This window comes from Marmota marmota, unplaced genomic scaffold (assembly GCF_001458135.2).
Source record: "Marmota marmota marmota unplaced genomic scaffold, marMar, whole genome shotgun sequence".
Taxonomy (NCBI): Eukaryota; Metazoa; Chordata; class Mammalia; order Rodentia; family Sciuridae; genus Marmota; species Marmota marmota.
Window position 1 is genome coordinate 42,961,510 of NW_026000093.1, and position 19,509 is coordinate 42,981,018.

Here is a 19,509-nt window from a genome sequence, read left to right on the forward strand (position 1 = left end):
GAGGGGGGAGGGTGGAGGATGGGAAAGGCAGCGGAGCACAACAGACACTAGGATGGCAATTTGTAAATCAATGGAGGTGTAACTGATGTGATTCTGCAATCTGTGTATGGGGTGAAGGTGGGAGTTCATAACCCACTTGAATCAAAGTGTGGAATATGATATGTCAAGAAATTTGTAATGTTTTGAACAACCCACAATAAAAATTAAAAAAAAAAAGGCTATACACAGCAAAGGAAAATATTAAGAATATTAAAAGTGCACCTACAGAATGGGAGAAAATCTTGCTACCTACTCTTCTGACATGGGATTAATATCTGTAATATGAAAAGAACTCAAAAAACCTTAACATAAAAAGTCCCTCCCAAATAATGCAATCAACAAATGGGCAAAGGAACTAAGTGACACATCTCAAAAGAAGAAATACAAATGGCCAACAAAAATATAAAAAAATGTTTAACGTTTGTAGCAATTAGGGAAATGCAAGTCAAAACTACACTGAGATTTCTTCTCATTCCAGTTAGAATGGCAATTATCAAGAATACAAACAATAATAAATGCTGGAGAAGATGTGGGGAAAAGGAACACTTTTACACTGTTGGTGGCATTGTCGAACCACTATGGAAATCAGTGTTGAGTTTCCTCAAGAGATAGGAATGGCACCACCATATGACCCAAGTACACCACTCCTCAGTATTTATCCTGAAGAATCAAAGTTAGCATATTCTAGCAATACCTGCATGCCCACCTAGCAGCACAATTCTCAATAGCCAAACTACAGAACCAGACTTGGTATCCATCAGTGGATGAATGGATAAAGAAAATGTGGTAAATACATACAATGGTAAATACAGCCATAAAGGAAAATAAAATTATGTCATTTTCAGGAAAATAGATGGAACTTGAGAGCATTATGGCAAACAAAATAAGCCAAACTCAGAAAATCAAGAGTCATATGTTTTTTTCTCATATGTAGAAGCTAGAGAGGCAAAAAGGGAAATAGGTGTGTGTGTGTGTGTGTGTGTGTGTGTTTGTGTGTTGGGGGTTATCTCATGAAAATAGAAAGAAGACCAGTAGAGTAGAGGAAAGGGGCCTGGGAGGAGAAAGGAGGAGATGGAATGGAGAAATATTGGGAAATGATATTGATCAAATTCTATTGTTATGTCATGTGGATGGGTGAATATGTAACAAAAAATCCTACTATTGTGTATAATTATAATGCATCAATAAAAATACTGGAAAAAAAGGAATACTGTGGGCAAAGGGCATTCCATGCATTACCTAGATAACATTGGTAAATAATTGCTGTCAGCAGAGTATGTCGGGAACAGACTCACAGAGGAGGCAGCGCTCCAACTGGACCAGGAAAGAGAGTGAGACATCATTGGTCACAAAACTGAAGAAAGGAATTCCAGGTGTGGGGAATGCACATCCAAAGCGCATAACAATCACTTGGCCTGTTAAGAAAATTCCAGAAGTTTAGTAATGTTGTGCCATCTTTGTTGGCAAAGATGGTCGGGGGCTTTGTAAGTCACAGTGAGAAGCAAGGATGTCATCTGACACAGCTGTGCTGTCTAATGCGTAGCCACGAGCCATATTTATTTAAATTTAATAAAATGTAAGATATGGTTCCTCAGTTTCACTAGACCCATTTCAAGTGCTCAATAGGCACTTGAACGGCTAATGGCTGTTATATTGGACAGTGCAGATGCAGAACATCTCACCACGGACACAACGCTGCCAAGAGCCTTGCTATTTAGTGTTTAGCAGATCCACAGCCTCAGTCTCACCTGGGAGTTGCTCAGACATGCAGAGTCTCAGCTCCCACCCCAGACCTTCTGAATGAGCATCTGCATTTCAAGAGGATCCACCCCCCACCCACCCCAGGTGATTCATCTGAAGGGACAAGTTTGAGAAGCACTGCTTTCTAGAATGGGGAGCCATTGAAGTGGTTAAGCAGGAACACAATGGGCAAAACCACATTAGAAGTTTGTTCTAGCAGGAGGATGAGTAAGAAGAGGGTAAGGCCGGAGAAGGATAGACCAGCCAAGAGATGGTGACAAAGGGCTGCTGTTGCACATTTCAGCAAGTTAGAGAAAGGCACCTTTTGTGGGTAGAAGCAGCCCACACAGCTTCCTTTTGGCCCAGGCACCCTCTGCAATGAACACCACCCTTGAAGATACCAGGCAGTATGTCAGGGTGAGGGATGAAGAAGGCTGAGCTACACAGCTTGAGGAAATTAATTAATGGAAACAAGCTGCCACTATATGAGGTGCTGTGTTGCGAAATGCCATGTGCTGGTGGAGGAAAGGGTGGTGGCAGGCAGGAGGGAGCAAGGACCTTTCCTTCACAGACCAGCGAGGGGCGCTTTCCTCTTCACTCATGTACTAGTGGGCAGTCCTGCTCCATGGAGTCCCTGCTTCATTGCCCATCAGGAAAGTGATTAAACTAATTGCCCTAAACCAGAGCCGTATTTCATCTGTATAATACCCATAATTTGGGGTTTGAATACAACTGCAGTAAATTATACTAATCACAGGAAAACTTCATTAAACTAATATAGGTTTATTCAAAAGAGTATAGTTTTAAGCAATCAGCAGTCCCTAGATGAAATGGTGCCTTCTTGTTTTATAATAAAATATATTGAACACTTCAAAACTCTTGCTAATTGGTACTCCACTTTTTTCTAAAATAATGAGTTTTTTTAAAAAATAAATGTTAACCCATTTGGAGATATAATCACCTTTTAAACCATGAACTGTAAGTGATAAAAAAAAAAAGAAAGCCTAGAAACAAACCCTTAAATAGAAAGTCTTTGAATTTAGCTCTTTCTATTTTGAATACTTCTGCATTTCTGAAACATGGCAAACTTTATGCTCTTGCCATTGCCATAGATAACATGAGTTGGGGCAGATAAAACGTCTACCATTTGTTATGCAATTTGGTACACAGGTGCATTAGTCAGGGTCCTCTACAGGAACAGAATCAACAGGAAGTATAATTATAAAAGAGGGACTTTTTTATAGGTTGGTTTAGGCGACCAGAAGCTGGATAGTTCACAATGGGCATCTGCAGACTGTTAGAACCAGTAGCTGCCCAGTCCAAGAGGCTGAAGCCCCAGAACAAGAGGGATCAACATTGCTACCCTAGTCTGAGACCCAAGGTTTCTGGAGAATCCACTTTAGAAAAGTGAAGAAGCAAAAGTCCGATATCCTCAGAGAATGGCAGGAGCAATCAAGAACCCCTTCAAGAAGAATCAAGCTTGCATTTGCAGCTGCTTCCTTGTTCTTCCAATTTTCTTTCCATCCAAGCCATCATCCTATTGGACAGTGCTGCCCACATTTAGAGAGGGTCTCCATTTCAGTTGGCTATCCCACATGCCAATCATTCCTAGACACACCCTCATTGACCAGCCCGTAAACCCATCTTCTAGCATCTCTTAATCCGATCAGGTTGAGAATTCAGATTAACTGTTATAAGTGAAAACACACATACATATCTTGGATTGGTCAGAGTTCCTAGGCAAATTAGATGGCACACTCACTAGGGTAATTGAGGACTATTTATTTTGGCAGTGAGGATTCAACCCAGGGGCGCTTAACCACTGAGCCACATGCCCAGTTCTTTTTCATATTTTATTTACAGGTAGGGTTTCACTGAGTTGCTTAGGGCCTTGCTATATTGCTGAGGCTGGCTTTGAACTCTCGCTCCTCCTGCCTCAGCCTCCTGAACCACTGGGATTACAGGTGCAGGTCACTCACTGCAACTGGCTGAGGACTATATAATAAAAGGATGGTTGACCGCTGTGTAAGTGGGGCTAAAGGGAATTAACAAGGACTGCTGAAGCACTCTGGCACTAGCAGTGGTTTCCAGCCATTGTCACCCCAGGCCAGAATGGGAACAGAGAGAGGGCACTTCTTGAATATCTGAGAGAATAGCTGCAAGAGAAGCTTTGGCCTCTATAATAGAGAGATGCAACCTATTTACATGGCCCAGCAGGGAAGGAGTTCAGGGAATAAATGCCCTATCTGAAACTGTTCCCTCCCTCTCTTCTTCTGGCATCCCCCGTTGACCAAACCGAACAGGAAGCCAGATGGTAAGGGAATCTTTTACTATAGTCCATTCAGGAGCCCCCAAAGACAGAGTGAAGAGTGGATGTGTAGGAGTGAATAGAAGACATCCCTACTCACTCCATAAACAGCGATACAGACGTGTATCTGGCATTTTCATGCCAATTTCCAGTTAGTGAGTACTTTCAAATATTTTTCAAATACCTATCTGACCCATGGCAGGCACTCCATATATATTTATGGAGTAAACGAATGAAATATATTATTTGCCACTGAAGTGAGTTTTTTCTCTACTCAACAATTAGTTTCATTATTTTATTGATGAAAAATACACATAACACAACACTTACCATTTAGCCATTTAAAAAGTGTACCGTTTGGTGTCATTAAATACATTCATGATGTTGTACAACCACTATGACTATCTGGTTACAGAATTCTCACACCATCCCAGATGGAAATCCCAAATGACAAATTTATTTTTAAAGTGACAGTCTTGTTTTTTGGATGAGGATTTATGAAAGATGAATGGCGTATAATTTAGTGATGTTGTTCCCAATAGTTACGTTTAAAATCATTTCAATGGTTTTTTCCCAGAAGAAACAGTAAAATACAAATACAGTAGAGAAATATACAGTTACATAGAATTAAAATGTAAAAAAAAAGTTGATTCAAATACAGGACCTGGATATTTGAGAGAATAAGTTCCTGTTGGCTACCTTGATCAAACTGGTCAGAAAGCTTAACAAATTTTCACCTCAGTTTAGCTCTAGACATGCTACTACCCTGAGAGTATGACCTCCTTCCTTCCCAAGTAATGAAATAGCTAGCTCTTTTTGATGCCCAAGCATTGCCTATGAAGCCAAAATAAATTTCCAAAGAGTTTGGGGAAAGGTAATTTTACTGTCTCTGACAGGCTGTTAGTGGCAGATGGGAGGTCCTGTCCTGGTTCTGCCGCCATTAGCCATGTGCATGCCCGCTGACAATCTGGCTTCCCTTATCTGTATAATGAGAGGGGGCTAGACTTTGATTCCCTAAAGCCCCTGGCAGATCTATCATTCCCCATGACTCTAGGCCTTGCTACAAACCTCCCAAACTCAATCTGAGCACATCAAATATCTAAACATATAGTATTTACTCTTTTGATGAAACAGCCAGAGTGGAATTTGACCCTTTCAACAAATCACGGATGTAGGAGCCAACATTCTGTTCATACAAAGCCAGTTGGGGACAGTCTTAGCATAGGGAGATGCAAGCGAGCCAGATTGTTTAGCTAACATGTTTCCATGGGTATTTTAATGACATGGAGAAGCGAGTTCTGACCTACTGTTGGCAGCACGGTTTTCCCTGTGGAACTGCTGACTGGCACTGGTCCATCCCCACTCTCCCACCTGGTCTCCTTGGTAACCACAGGCCTAGATCTGTGGGTTGTTTGCAGGACATCTGGCCAGGATTAAGGTTCAGACTGCTGCTATCAGAGATCAAGCCCATAGCCTTGGCCTTTGAAGACCTAAGCTAATTAAAGAATTCGGAAACTCTAGGCAGAGGTGTGGCCTGACCCAACACCAAGAGTCAGTGAGTCAGGTTTGCAGCAGAGGTTGACAGCATAGGCACTGGAACCAGACTGCGTGGGACTAAATACCAGTCTGTCCCTTACTAAGGGTGATTCCTAGGCAAGTTAAGGAACCTCTCTGGGCCTCAGTTTCCTCATCTGTTTGTTTTTTTTGGTACTGAAAATTGAACTCAGGGGCCCTCAACCACTGAGCCACATCCACAGCCCTATTTTGTATTTTATTTAGAGACAGAGTCTCACTGAGTTGCTTAGTGCCTTGCTAAATTGCTGAGGCTGCCTTTGAACTCGCAATCCTCCTGTCTCAGCCTCCTGAGCTGCTGAGATTACAGGCGTGCACCACTACGCCCGGCTCAATTTCCTCATTTGTAAAAACAAATTTAAGTAAATTCCTTCCTCCTGTGGACAGAAAGGTACCTAGAGCCTTGAGGCAAGAGGCCATTATAATTCAGCTGGTAGTGCTAGCAATGTGACGGCGAGAGGAAAGCAGAGCCTTTTCAATACAACCCAAGGCAACACTGTTTTAGGGAGACTTCCTAAAACTGAGTTCAAAGCTTCTTCAATGTTCCCAAGACAAGTGTGCAAGGTTAGACCTTTTGGGCCAGGATTTGAACACAGAAAATGACTGTGAAGATGAAGATCACAGATTTGGGCATTAGACAAATGGCAGTTGGGATCCTAACTCTCCAGATTACTAACAGCATGACAGTGTGAACTTGAGTAAGTCAATCTAAGTCTTACTTTCCTCATGTGTATAGTGGGATAAAATGAGAACCACCTCACAAGTTTGTACTAATGACCTAATAGATAATTCATGAATATGCCTCAGCACACTGCTGGGGACATACTAAGTGATCAATAGATATTAATGACTATTTTACAAATATTCAATTATGCCCCATACAGCCCCAGTTTTCTCCCATAACCCTGCATATAATCATTTATTAATTTCATTTTTTAAGCACTTACTAATACTAGCTTTGTGTCTCTATGTCAAACTGGATACCAGGGCATGCAAAACTTATTAAGAAAAGAGGTTCATGCCCTAAGTGTCTCATAGACCATCCCAGAAATAATTAATAGATACACCTGAGCCCAGTCAGGGTTAGGAGGTGTTTGGAAGAGGCCTTGATGCCTGAGCAGAGGCAGTGTGCCCTCACTGTGAGGGGCACAGTCCCTGCCCTTGACAGCCTGCCTTCACAGGCTCAGCTCTGCCACCATGAACTCATGCCACCTTGGTCCACTCACTTCATCCTTCAGTGCCTCAGTTTCCTCAGCTGTACTGGAATAAAATGATAAGACTTACAGAATTAAATGAGTTAAAATATGAAATGCAGACCAACACCTGGCTTGTAGTCAAAGTTATTGTTATGACAAGGTTAAGAAAAAGACTCTCCATGCAGTTCAGCCCAGTCCTCTGTCCTTTTTTAAAAATTTTAATTAGATATGCCTGTCTAATTCTTTCTAAGTGGAGAAAGATGGGGTTGTCACGGTTTAGCTTTGGTGTCCCCCAAAAGCTCACAGGTGAGACAATGCAAGAAAGTTTGGAGGAGAAATGATTGGGTTACACACTTAACCTAATCAGTGAATTAATCCCTGATGGGGTTAACTAAGGGGGAACAGGAGGCAGGTGGGGTGTGGCTGGAGGAGGTGGGGCATGGGGGGCATGGCTATGGGGTATATATTTTGTATCTGGAGAGTGGAGTTTCTCTCTCTGTTTTCTGATCATAATGGGAGCTGCTTTCTTTTGCCACACTCTTTTGCACAATGTTCAGACTCACCTTGAACCCTGAAGAATAGAATCTGCTATCTATGGATTGAGACCTCTGAAACTGTGAGCCCTTAAATAAACTTTTCCTCCTCTACAGTTGTTCTGTTGGGTACTTTTAGTCAGAGCAAAAATAAAAGCTAACTAAAACAGGGGTAGATGCTCTTAGTTTAACCCTAAGAATACAATATTATTCATGGCTTCTCAGAAATTCATGTGGTCTTCAAAGACTGGAATAGATATTTCTTTATCTTCCTTTTGGGATGCTTCTCAGCAGATGCCAACTCAATACCATGTGAGCAGACAGAAGCCCCTTCTCTTTGGCCCCTGATCCTCCTACCTTCTCCATGATCATTTCCCCAGGGTCCTTCAGCCTGTCATTGTTGTGGGCTAGAGCCAGTAAGTGCCAGCTTTCAGGGCTCCCCACAATTCCTTTCCACTGGGTTCCTGTTTGCAATGCTTCAGGTAGCTCTGCCACATAAGTCAGGTAACCTGCCACATAAACCAGCCTCTTCCTGGCTGAAACCAACCACTTCCCATAGAAAAATTTGGGTATCTAATATGCTAAAAGAAACCCTCTCCACTAAAGGGAGAACGGGGAAAGACAATAGGGGTGGGGGTGGATACAGCATGGAACTTACAGCAAATATATTAAGGAATTTCCTGCTTAATTCCCAATACTGAGGTTTGGCATAGAGAATGGTCTGTGGCTTTCTTTATAAGGTCACCCAATGCCAAGTGTAAGCCCCTGAGGTCTAATTTAGGAGGGTTAAGGCTTTAACACAGGATTCACATTGCCTGAGAGCAGCTGGATGGAAACATCATTCCCTAAACCTCATTAGGAGTCTCACCCCAGCAGCACCGGAAGTCTTATCATCTCCTGACTCCATGACTCAGTAGGCCGCCTGGTGCAGTGTATCACCACAGGTGTCACCATGGTGCTCATCACTGGGTGCATTGGGCTCCACCAGCCATATGGTGATTTGAAAGAGTTCTTTTGTAGTTTCATGGTCTGGAAACCATGAAGTCTCCCTTCACATCCTGTGTGGCTAGCTCACTTCAGTTTGGGAAAAGCAGAGGCGGCTAGAGCTGACATTGCCCTTGACACTGTTGAAGAAGCCTTATGAACGGATGGCTTTCATCACTCAAGTAGGACTATCTTAACTTGTTAAGGCAGGTGGGTAGGGATCAGAAGTTTAGAAGCACTTATCAGCAAGCAGCATTCTGGAACAATGAATACGTGCCAGACAGAGTGTTAGCTGCTTGAGATACAGAGATAAGGAAGACAAATAGCTGAGTGTATTTGGGATGAAGGATGAGGAAAACGGAGATCACAGTAAAGCTGGAAAAGAGCATAGGAAAGGGGGATTTGGAGGAGGCCATGGGAGCTAAGAGAACCAGAAATAGCTTCCCCAAAACAAGCTGAAGTTGAGCTGTAAAAGAAGGGTATAATTAATTGAGCACCTACTAAGCCTAAGTCCTGTGCTTAATGTTATTTCAACTCATTCTTTCTTCAAAGTCACACAGCTAAGTAGCAGAGCTAAGGTTTGAGTTCAGATGAGTTTGAACCCAAGTTCCTTCTACTCCATCCCACCACTGAGGAACTAGGCAGGCCTGGGCACAAGGGTTGGGGAATGGGAAGGGACTAGCCTGTCCTAGTGATGGGAAACAACCAAGGATTCCCAGCCAATCAGAAAGGGAGGGAAGAAATTCCTGTCCGTGTCTGCAGCAGAAATACGGTGCTGTTTGCTGCTGAGCCCTGAAGAGGCCTTAGAATCCTCAACCCAGAACTGCAGAATCAGTGTGGATCAAATGGGAAACTACTGTCAAATGGAATGATGAGAGAAGGTCTGGAAGAGGCACCGGGGTCTGAAGGAACCTCACGGAGCCTAAGGTTCAGGAAGGATAATTTTTTTTAGTTCTCAGTTGCCTTAGGGAGACTGAAACTTACGTCTAAAATGTTGAGTGCTTACTTAAAGAACAGGACCTGAGTTCAGGGCAGGATGACTTTTCCTTGGGGCTGAAATCTCACTATTAGCTGCCACTAAACACTTGACTACTCCCCATATATTTCCCCTTTCCTCTCCTCTCCTCTTCTCTCCTCTTCTCTCTCTCTCTCTTCCTCCTTCTCCCTCTCCCCCCACCTCAGTACTGGGGATTAAACTCAGAGATGCTCTCAGATGGAGCACTATTCTCCAGCATATATAAAGAACTCAAAAAAATTAACACAAAAAACCCCCCAAATAACCCAATCAATAAATGGGCTAAGGACTGAACAGACACTTCACAGAAGAAGAAATGCAATTGATTGTTAGAGTCTGTAAACAAGTCAAAATAACACCTGGCATTTTGCCAGGGGAATGTTAGAGTTCATAAACAAGTCTGGATGGTGCCTGGCAAAATGCCAGAGGGAGTGGTTTGAGAAGTAACAAAAGCAAGCCATTAAGTGTGGAGATTCCTGATTGGTTGACTGCTGTATCTAGTTTATGCTAATTAGATAAGCTGTGTGGAATGTATAAATACTGCTCCTGTCCTGCAATAAATGGCTTCCACTCCTGCTGTATCAATCTACACAAGTTCTTCGTCACCCCCCAGTTATTTTGCCCAGCCAGCCGGGCTACGGCAATTGATCAACAAATATGAAAAAATGTTCATCATCTCTAGCAGTTAGAGAAATGCAAATCAAAACTACTCCAAGATTTCATCTCACTCTAGTCAGAATGACAATTATCGAGAATACAAGCAATAATAAATGTTGGCGAGGATGTGGAGAAAAAGGCACACTCATACATTGCTGGTGGGACTGCAAGTTGGTGCAATCACTCTGCAAAGCAGTGTGGAGATTCCTCAGAAAACTTAGAATGGAGCCACCATTTGATCTAGTTATCCCACTCTTCGGTTTATATCCAAAGGACTTAAAATCGGCATACTCTATTGACACAGCCACATCAATGTTTATAGCAGCTCAATTAACAATAGCTAAACTATGGAAGTTCCAACCTAGGTGCCCTTCAACGATGAATGGATAAAGAAAATTGTGGTACATATGCACAATTGAATATTACTCAGCCTTAAAGAAAGAAATTATGGCATTTTCAGGTAAATGGATAGAACTAGAGAATATCATGTGAAGTGAAATAAGCCAATCCCCCAAAATCAAAGGACAAATGTTTTCTCTGATAGTGGATGCTTATCCATAGTTGGGGGCTGAATAGGAAAGAATGAAGGATCTTTGGATTGTGCAGAGGGGAGTGAGGGGAGGGGTGGGGTGGTGGGGATGGGAAGGACGGTAGAATGAGATAGACACTATTACCCCATTTACATGTATGATTATACTACCAGTGTGACTCAGCACCTATGTTCCATTTGTATGCAATGTGTCAAAATGCATTCTACTGTCATACATAACTAATTAGAATAAAAAAAACCCCAGAGTGCTTGACTCCTGAGATACATCCTCAACCCCAACCTTTTTGTTAATTTTTCACTTGACACAGGTTCTCACTAAGTTGCTCAGAGCCTCTCTAAATTGCTGAGGCTGTCTTTGAACTTGCAATCCTCCTGCCTCAGCTTTCAAAACTGCTGGGATTACAGGTGTGCACCACTGTGCCTAGCTCCAAATCCATTTCTTTTGAAAGACATAAGAACTGCTCAAAATTGACTTTGTATTGAAAAAAAAATAATAGCTGAACAGATTCTCACCAGCTGTTGGCTTTGCTCTCCTCTTCAATTAAAGCAAGCTAAATGTAGAAAAGACGTTAAAGGCTCTTCACCTTGGATTGAAACCTTTATGTTAGTTGAGCTAACCTGGAACATCACTGTGATCCAGTAAGAACTTTGATTAAAAACCTGCAATATTTTCTGTCTCAATACTTACTGAGCACTTAGCTGATGTTTGATGCCCAGTTGGGATTAATCTTCATTTCCCATTAAGAGGAACAAGTATTTCTCAGGCAAGTATTTTTTTGGCTGACCGCAATATCTTTGCAATATCTTTCCAGGGGTTCTCATGGGCTTCAATGTCTGATAGTCAAAAATCATATGTAAATGAATTTCTATCCATTTTATCAAGGGAATTGTTTCCTCCATTTGTAATCTTTTCCCCGAGATTTTATTCTTCTTGGTGGAAATAAAAGTCAGAGGGTATTCAGGCCATATTTATAACTTTAAGATCAACTCTCAGGGGAGCTGGGGTTGTGGCTCAGTGGTAGAGTGCTCGCCTAGCATGCATGAGGTACTGTGTTCAATTCTCAGCACCACATAAAAATAAAAATATAGTGTCCACCTAAAACTAAAAAATAAATATTTTTAAAAAGATCAACTCTCTGATGAAAACAGAAGCAAATTCCAGATGAGAACCTATTTTTTTTCCCAAGAGCATTGCAAAGTCCACTATTCCTAAGTTGTCACACACACACAGCGGAGCCTTCCATGAAAGCCCTACAACATCAGTTGCCTAGGTCACCATCAAATCACCAAGCCAGATTGGAGTCTTCAATGTGTGAGGAGAAGGCCTTCCAGGATAGTGGGCAGTACACTCTCTCCCTCTCCTTCCCCACCTCCAGACAAGGTCTAAGGCTGCCATCCAAGGTTCATGGAAGTCTACTTTCAGGTCCACACAGACCTAAAAGTCCTCTTTTTCCCTTAAATCTTATGCAAGGACTCTCAGATCTCCACGAGTCTATTACAAAATTAACAGCAGTAAACAGCACTGACTTGTTTTCTGGTTGCTACTACATGGTTCACCGGATGCTTCCTGGCCTGCATTTTGAACATCACTTGATCTAAGCGCCCACTCCTTAGGACCACCGTGAAACAGAAACTCACATACTTACCATGACTTTCATTTAGGATAGTCATAGTGGAAAATTCTACTATATGGTTCTCCTAAGAGGCTGCACACAAACTGAGACAGAAAAATCAATAAATATGCCTTCACTGAACAATTAATTGTATGGTTATAAAAGCACTCCTAGGTATAGGTCCCAAAGAATTGAAAGTATTTCTCCAAAAAAAAAAACCTTGTAAAATGAATGCTCATAGCAGCACTATTTATTACAGCCAAAAAGTTAGAAACAACCTAAATGTCCATGGATGAAATAATAGACTAATATACTGTGGTATATCCATACAATGGAACAGTATTCAGCCAAAAAATAAAGATATGATATATTAATACATGAAACAACATGGTTTAACCTCATATAAGTAAAAAAAGGTCTACACAAAATGTCACATATTTTATGATTCCATTTATACAAAATATCCAGAATAGGTAAATACGTAGAGACAGAAAGTAGATTAGTGGTTGTCAGGAATTGGAGAGGAGGCAGAAGTGTGGATAGACTGATCAATGGGTACAGGAGTCAAATATTTTTGAACTACACAGAGGGTATGGCTGCACAACATTGTGAGTATCCTTAATGCTCCTCAATTGTGCACATTAAAAATGTGTAATTCTATTTTATGTGAATTTTTCCTCAATAAAAAATAGTAGTATAAGAAAAATTATAGAACTGGGGGATAGCTCAGTGGTAGAACACTTGCTTAGCATGTGCAAGACCCTGGGTTTAATCTCCAGTACAGAAAGAAAAGAAAAGTTATAAAAAAGAAAAATATTACCTTATCAATCTGACACCCCATATATGTATACTGTTCAAATCTTTTTCTATTTTATGGTAATAACTTATACTCCATCTATAATTTATATAGTAATTACTAGTATCTATTTTTCTAACAGATTAGTAATAGTTATTACTAATAGTATAGTTACTAGTAGTAATAACTTTTACTCCATATATAATTTAACTTAATGTGATTTCCAAAGTATTAGCTGTTGCCGAGTCCGGCGAGGGACGGCGGGGTTAAAAATACACAGGACACCAAGGTTCTTCATCCAGGAGGGAGCCGTGTGCGCGCTTTATTGCCAGATTTGTTCCCCGTATATGTCTTTTTAACAGCTGCAGGAAATCACTCAAAAATGAGGAGGGAAGAGTAATAACTGCGTCCTTGGGTTACCGTCAAGTCACCGTCCCCTATCAGGAGGCTCGAACAGGTCAAGATGTTCCCGAGAGACACATATGCTCCAGGCAGATAAACGGGAAACCACAAGCCTGCGTCACGGCCTTGTGAGCTGGCCACATTGACATGCAGAACAAAGAACTGGGGGTTGAGTCCCCAGGGGCCAGGGTGGGCCTGCTACCAGCAAGATGTATTATTTGTTTCTTAAGCTCAAATTACAGGTAAAGCTTCTTATATATATTTAGAATTGCTTTTTACTCTCTTATTATAGGGTCTTGATTTTTAACACCTGGGCAGCCATCTTAAATGTTAGCCACCATCTTATGAGATAAGTTTCGCTTTCCTGTACTTCCTCTTGAACTCACCCCATCCCTGTTAGTGACCTACCCCAAGATACCATAACCCTAAGCCAATCCTAGAAGGACAGGACCCCTTGACTCTGGAATGCCCCATGGTGCCATGGACTTACTCCAATCCCAGGCTATTCCCACCCACCTTGATCTGATGCAAGCACCCGGAGCCTGGCCCACAGCGCCAGAGCCACACCTCCAAACCCCTGCCCCACAAAAGCTGAAGGCCCAAACATCTCGGGGGGCCTCTCTCCACTCTATAGAGGGGTGACCTTTATTTGTCAGCTTTGACAAACTTTCGTGTGGCTCTCTGCCTGGTCTCTGTACTTCATTTCTTGCTCACCCATCTCTCACTTTCTCACTTTCCTTTCAATTATAGTAATTTATAAAGGACACCTGCATATGAGAGAAATATTTTACATACATCCTTGCCAGCATTGACTACTAATGACTGGTTTCCTTAAAAAGAGAAAGTATTACATCGTTATTTTAATTCTATTTCATTTTATTGTTAGTAAGGTTGTTACCCTGCAACTTTTTGTTTTGTTTGCTTTGAAATAAAAAAGAAATGTTTAGTACAGACTTCACTTTGTTTTTCTTGGAGTAGATTGAAGCTAGTCATTATTAACTTGGGGAGAATCCAAAAATAAATGCTTTAAAAGACTAGACTAGACACAGTTGTCCCTGAAGGAGGAATTAGAGAATTGGAAGATTGATATGATCAAATTACTTAGAATGCAATACTGAGCAGAGATAAAAAACTTGAAAGAAAAGAACACAGAAGATAAAATTTTAAAATTTGGACAAAAATTGAATAGCCAGGATTTGACCTTGTACCATGTGGCTGAATATCTATCAGGCCTTTGCCTTCCTGTCTGATGCAGGAATAGCTGTTGTTTAGCCCCTGTCACTGATAATAGAGAGTCAAAACTAAAACAGACTGGAATGGGTTTACTCCTAAGGTGTACACTTCTCTGTTTTATACACAGTCACCTGATTACACCCCAGGATGTATATCGGGGAGGAGCTGGGGCACTAGCGGCTGCTTAGTCTTTCTTCTTCAGGAATTGGTAGAGGTTAGTTCCAACTCTGATAATTAAAAATAATAGCAATACAAATGTTTTGTAAATGTTTAACATTGTTGTGTTTGTAAGTAATGTGACAGGAAGCTACCAAGCTCATGCTAACTTCATGATACCATGGCTTGTTCAGAAGTCACTGGGTGGGGCTGGGATTATATCTAGCATATGTGAGACACTGGGTTTGAGCTCAGCACTGCATATATATAAATAAAATAAAGGTCTATCAACAACTTAAAAAAATAGAATCTTAAAGAAAAAGTCACTGGGGATAAGACATGGGACCACATCACTGACTGGCTTGAGACCCCCACCCGTGGCCTTTCTGCTCCTTGACTTTGCCCCCTTGCTAAAGTATCCCTTTTCAGCAAAGCAATGAATGACTCTATAAAGGGAGCTACTTAGGATGCCATTGAACGTTGCCCAAGATTCATCTTGCCTGTGTTCTTTGGTAAATTCAGATACCAATCTCACAAATTAATAAGACTGTCTGGAAGTCTGTCAGGTGGCAACTTGTCAAGGTGCATGATACCCTCCTCTCTTTCCTATTTTAGAGTAAAAATAGCAGCAAAAATGGGTTCAACTTCAGGGTGTGAAAGGAAATGCTGTGATTGAGCTGGCATGGAATTTGTTCAAGTAGTGACTGCATGACAGATGAGCTCCACTTCCAGAGAGAGGGAACTATTTTCTCTGTGGTCATTTCTCAGGCCTTCAATGCCTAATTGTGATGCAGGGCACTGGTTGTCACTCTATCACACAGAGCCACAATGTCTTAGAGGTCAATTCTGCCCTCCAACCAGCATAACACTGTCCATATCTAATTAATATTAGAGTTAAATTAAAATGTCATTTGGAAACAGTGTCTTAATTTTAAATTTAGTTTGTAAATCCACTGGTGTAAAGAGGAAAAAAAAAACCTGATATAACCTATAACCAGTAGGTTTGAGTCCCAAATTTAATTTCTGCAATCTGCATTATTTTAAGATAGACACTTATTTTGCTTCTCATATTTCTTACCTGAAAAATTGAAATGATATCTGATTCTTCCACTGAAGGCTCTGAGGATCACATGTGGGGGCCAGAAGGGGTATGACAATAATCTGTGTAAAAGGTGGTAGTTTTTTAGTAACAATAAGAAGTATTTGGACTCTGGAAATACGGTAAAGGTAGCATTTGCTGATTGATAATGTGAATGAGAGAAAGGGAAGAATCAAACAGGATGCCAAGCCAGGCATGATGGCACATGCCTGTAACCCCAGGAGCTCAGAAGGCTGAGGCAGGAGGATCACAAGTTCAAGGCCAGCCTCAGCAGCTTAGCAAGGCCCTAAGCAACTTAGGGAGATCCTGTCTCAAAATAAAAAATAAAAAGGGCTGGGGATATGACTCCATAGTTAGTGTCCTTGGGTTCAATCCTGGCACCAAACAACAACAACAAGAACAACAACAACAACAAAAAAAAACCCAAGATTTTCAGCCTGAGCACCTAGAAGACAGAGCTACAAGGGCAAAGGCTACAAAAGCAGAGTAAGAGAAAGAAAGTTTATGAACAAGGAGAAGCAAAGCCAGGAGATGGGACCAGAGTCCTAATGAACATTTAGCCCTTCAACAAGATCTGAGCATGGCCTTGTCCTCTGATCATGCTATCCCTATAACATTCTCCCCTTTTACTCAAGCTAATCAGATTGGTTTCCATCACATAAGCCTGAGGGCCCTTGCTGACCCACATGCCACATTGTCTACATGCCCAATAACTGTACAGGCCCTTGGGGAAGTGGTGGGGACAAGGCACCACTGTGCTCCTGGAACAGCTCACAGTTTGTAGAAGTCAGGGTTCCAACAGGGCCATTGTATGTGTGCCTATGTATATTTAAATACACATGTGTCAGAGACAGAGAGATTGATCTAGTTTAAGGAATTGGCCCACCTAAATGTGGAGGTTGGCAAGTCCAAAATCCTCAGGGTTAGGACTCAAAACTGGAAACCCAAGAAAGAGTAGATGTTGTAGCTGGAGCCCAAAGATTACCTGGAGTCAGAATTCCCTCTTCCTGGAATGCATTAGAAGAGACCCACCCACATGATGGAAGGTGACCTGCTTTACTCCAAGACTACTGATTTAAGCTTTAATCCCATCTAAAAATCACCTTAACAGAAACTCTAGGCTAGTATTTGATCAAATATCTGGGTACTATGGCCTAGTCACATTTGACACAAAATGAACATCACAACGTCTAACAGGGGAGGAAGACACGTCAACAAATACCTTCTTAGGATAACTAGTGTTCCATCTTGATTCATATTAGAATCATCTGGAGAGATTTTTTAAAAATACTGATTCCTAGACACCACCCCAGAACAATGGCATCGGGAGCTCAAGGGTGAAGCCAAAGCCAAGGTATATTTGCAAAGCAATCCAATGATTTTAATATATAGCTGTGGTTGAGAAGGAGTATCTTATGAGCTCAAAATGACAAGAAAATACACTGGGAGAACAGAGGGAGCAATTAACACTGCCTGGGTCATTGCAAACGGCTTCAAGGAGAGGGTCTTGGATTTGAAAGATCAGCAAGAACTGAAGTGGGGGAAGCAGAAGAGGAATGTCATTCCTGACATCGTGAAAAGCACGGACCACGCTACAGATCCATGAAAAGGTATGTAGGGAATGAAGTCTGATGGATAAAGCGTATTGTACCACACACAGACACACTTGTACACACACAAGCATGCACATACACACCTATGAAAAAACATAGCAATTCAAACATACAAAGTTTATCTCCTACTGTTGGGATGAGGCTTGCTAATAATCTGAATTTACAAATGGATATGGTCAATGGATGCAAAGTTACAAAGAGTGTGTTATAAAGAGTATGTTCTGGTGTTTTCTTGCATAGTAGGGGGATTATTAAAAATAATGTATATTTCAAAACAACAATGAGGGAATTTTCAATGTCTGCACCACAAAAAAATGATAAATGTTTGAGATGATAGATATGCTAATGACCCTGATTTGATCATTACACAATGAATACATGTATCAAAACATCACTCTGCACCCCATAAATAGGCAGAATTTTAATGTATCAAATAAGTGTTGTGCATTCAAAATAAAATTAAAAATTAAAAGCAAGAAAGGATGGAAATTATTTGGAGATACGTTTTTATTGGCCAGGAAAATGAAATGAGGAAAGATTCAAGAGTGAAAATTGCTAAAAAAGCATTTGCTTACATATCTCTGTTTACCTATAGGAATTTTAATGTTGTACAAAACTGTGGCAAGCACAATTACTCATCTGTGAACCCCACCAGGATATAACATTTTACATGCAACCTGGGCTGATTGGGTTTTTTTGGAGAGATTTGTTCCCTCCCCAGCTTTCCAGCCAAGTTGCTCACAGCTCTCCCTCTGTGCCTCTTCCATACTTTAGCAGAAAAAGCAAGCAGATTCACCATCCTGCTTTTTGCTTCAGTGGAATGGCTCATCTCATTCTCTACCAAGATGGTCCCATGCTTTGCCCTCAGCCCTCAGAGGTAGCTCCAACTCATTCTTAGTACCTTGACTCAGATACCCCTCTTCCAGGAAGCCTTCCCTAAAGGTAAAGGCTTGGTTTGGGTCTTAAAGATCCTCTAGCCTGTTCGTACAGTCAGGATGCTTGATGCTTTTCTTCTTTCTTTTTTGGGTATGCAGCAAAATTTTTATGGTTTTATTTCTTCCTAATTCTGTAGCACAGGTCTAAATGAGATACAAAATGTTTATGTCATTTCACAGACTGTGGAACAACTGGAATCCTCTGTTGTCCTTATTTTGTAGGAAACAGATTTGAAAGATTGTGGCAAATGGGTGTTTGTTTTTCTTGGGGACTCCAGGAAACATTGAGGAGGGCTTTAGAAAACAACACTCTGGGCTGCAGCAGGTGGTGTTATTCCAGAGAAGATTTTAGGCATTAATCAGGATGGTAACAGTAGAATCAGCTGTGTGTCTCCTCTCTAGGTGGTGAAGTTGCTGGAAGGATGCCAGGCTGTTGCATGGACACATCCTAGGCTCACAAGAAACACAGAATTGGATCCCAAGAGGCCGTTTAAGGGAGAGAGAGGTTTGTTAGCCATCTAGCTCTTAACCAGAAGTGCAAAACCTCTCATAAACATTGATTTCCTTTCTCCCTGGAGTTCTCTGTGGCAGAAGACAGAGAGAGCACTAAAGTTCTAACAGAGTAGGGAATTTTTGACCTGGCAGTTGGGTAGCCACAAGTGGTGTGATTTTTTTTTTTTTTTTTTTTAATGATGGGGCATTGGAACTGTCATTTGGGACAAGAACAGTTGAAAAGAGTGCCTTGATGCTTCAAGAAAGTAAATGAACAAATAGGAAGGTGTGCATGGTAAGATGCTAAGCAAAAGTGTAACAAAGTTGTTGCCATGTGTCATAGCATTCTAATTCTATTTCAAAACAGGAACAAATGCTGCTTCAAAAAAATAGAACAAAAAAACTTTGTGAGGAATATCGTCCACCTTTTAGTTTTTAGTAGTAGTCAGCTGTGAATGTTGAGACTACAGGTAATAGTTTTTCTTGCTTCCATTTTTTTTTGGTATCTAATATATTTTCTGTATGGAGCACTAATGACTTTTATAATAGAAAAGCAGTAAACTTTATTAAATAATC

General features: G+C 41.2%; 1 long non-coding RNA gene across 1 annotated transcript in view; it reads right to left on the reverse strand.

The window, feature by feature from the left end:
• Window positions 1-15,928, reverse strand: part of LOC125610518 — a 29,066-nt gene extending 13,138 nt beyond the window's left edge. Inside the window, exons 1-2 of the long non-coding RNA XR_007340509.1 lie at window positions 15,873-15,928; window positions 14,770-14,865 (exon numbers count right to left, since the gene is read on the reverse strand). This is a non-coding gene — a long non-coding RNA (uncharacterized LOC125610518). The remainder of the gene's footprint in view (window positions 1-14,769; window positions 14,866-15,872) is intronic.
• Between the last annotated feature and the right edge of the window lie 3,581 nt (window positions 15,929-19,509).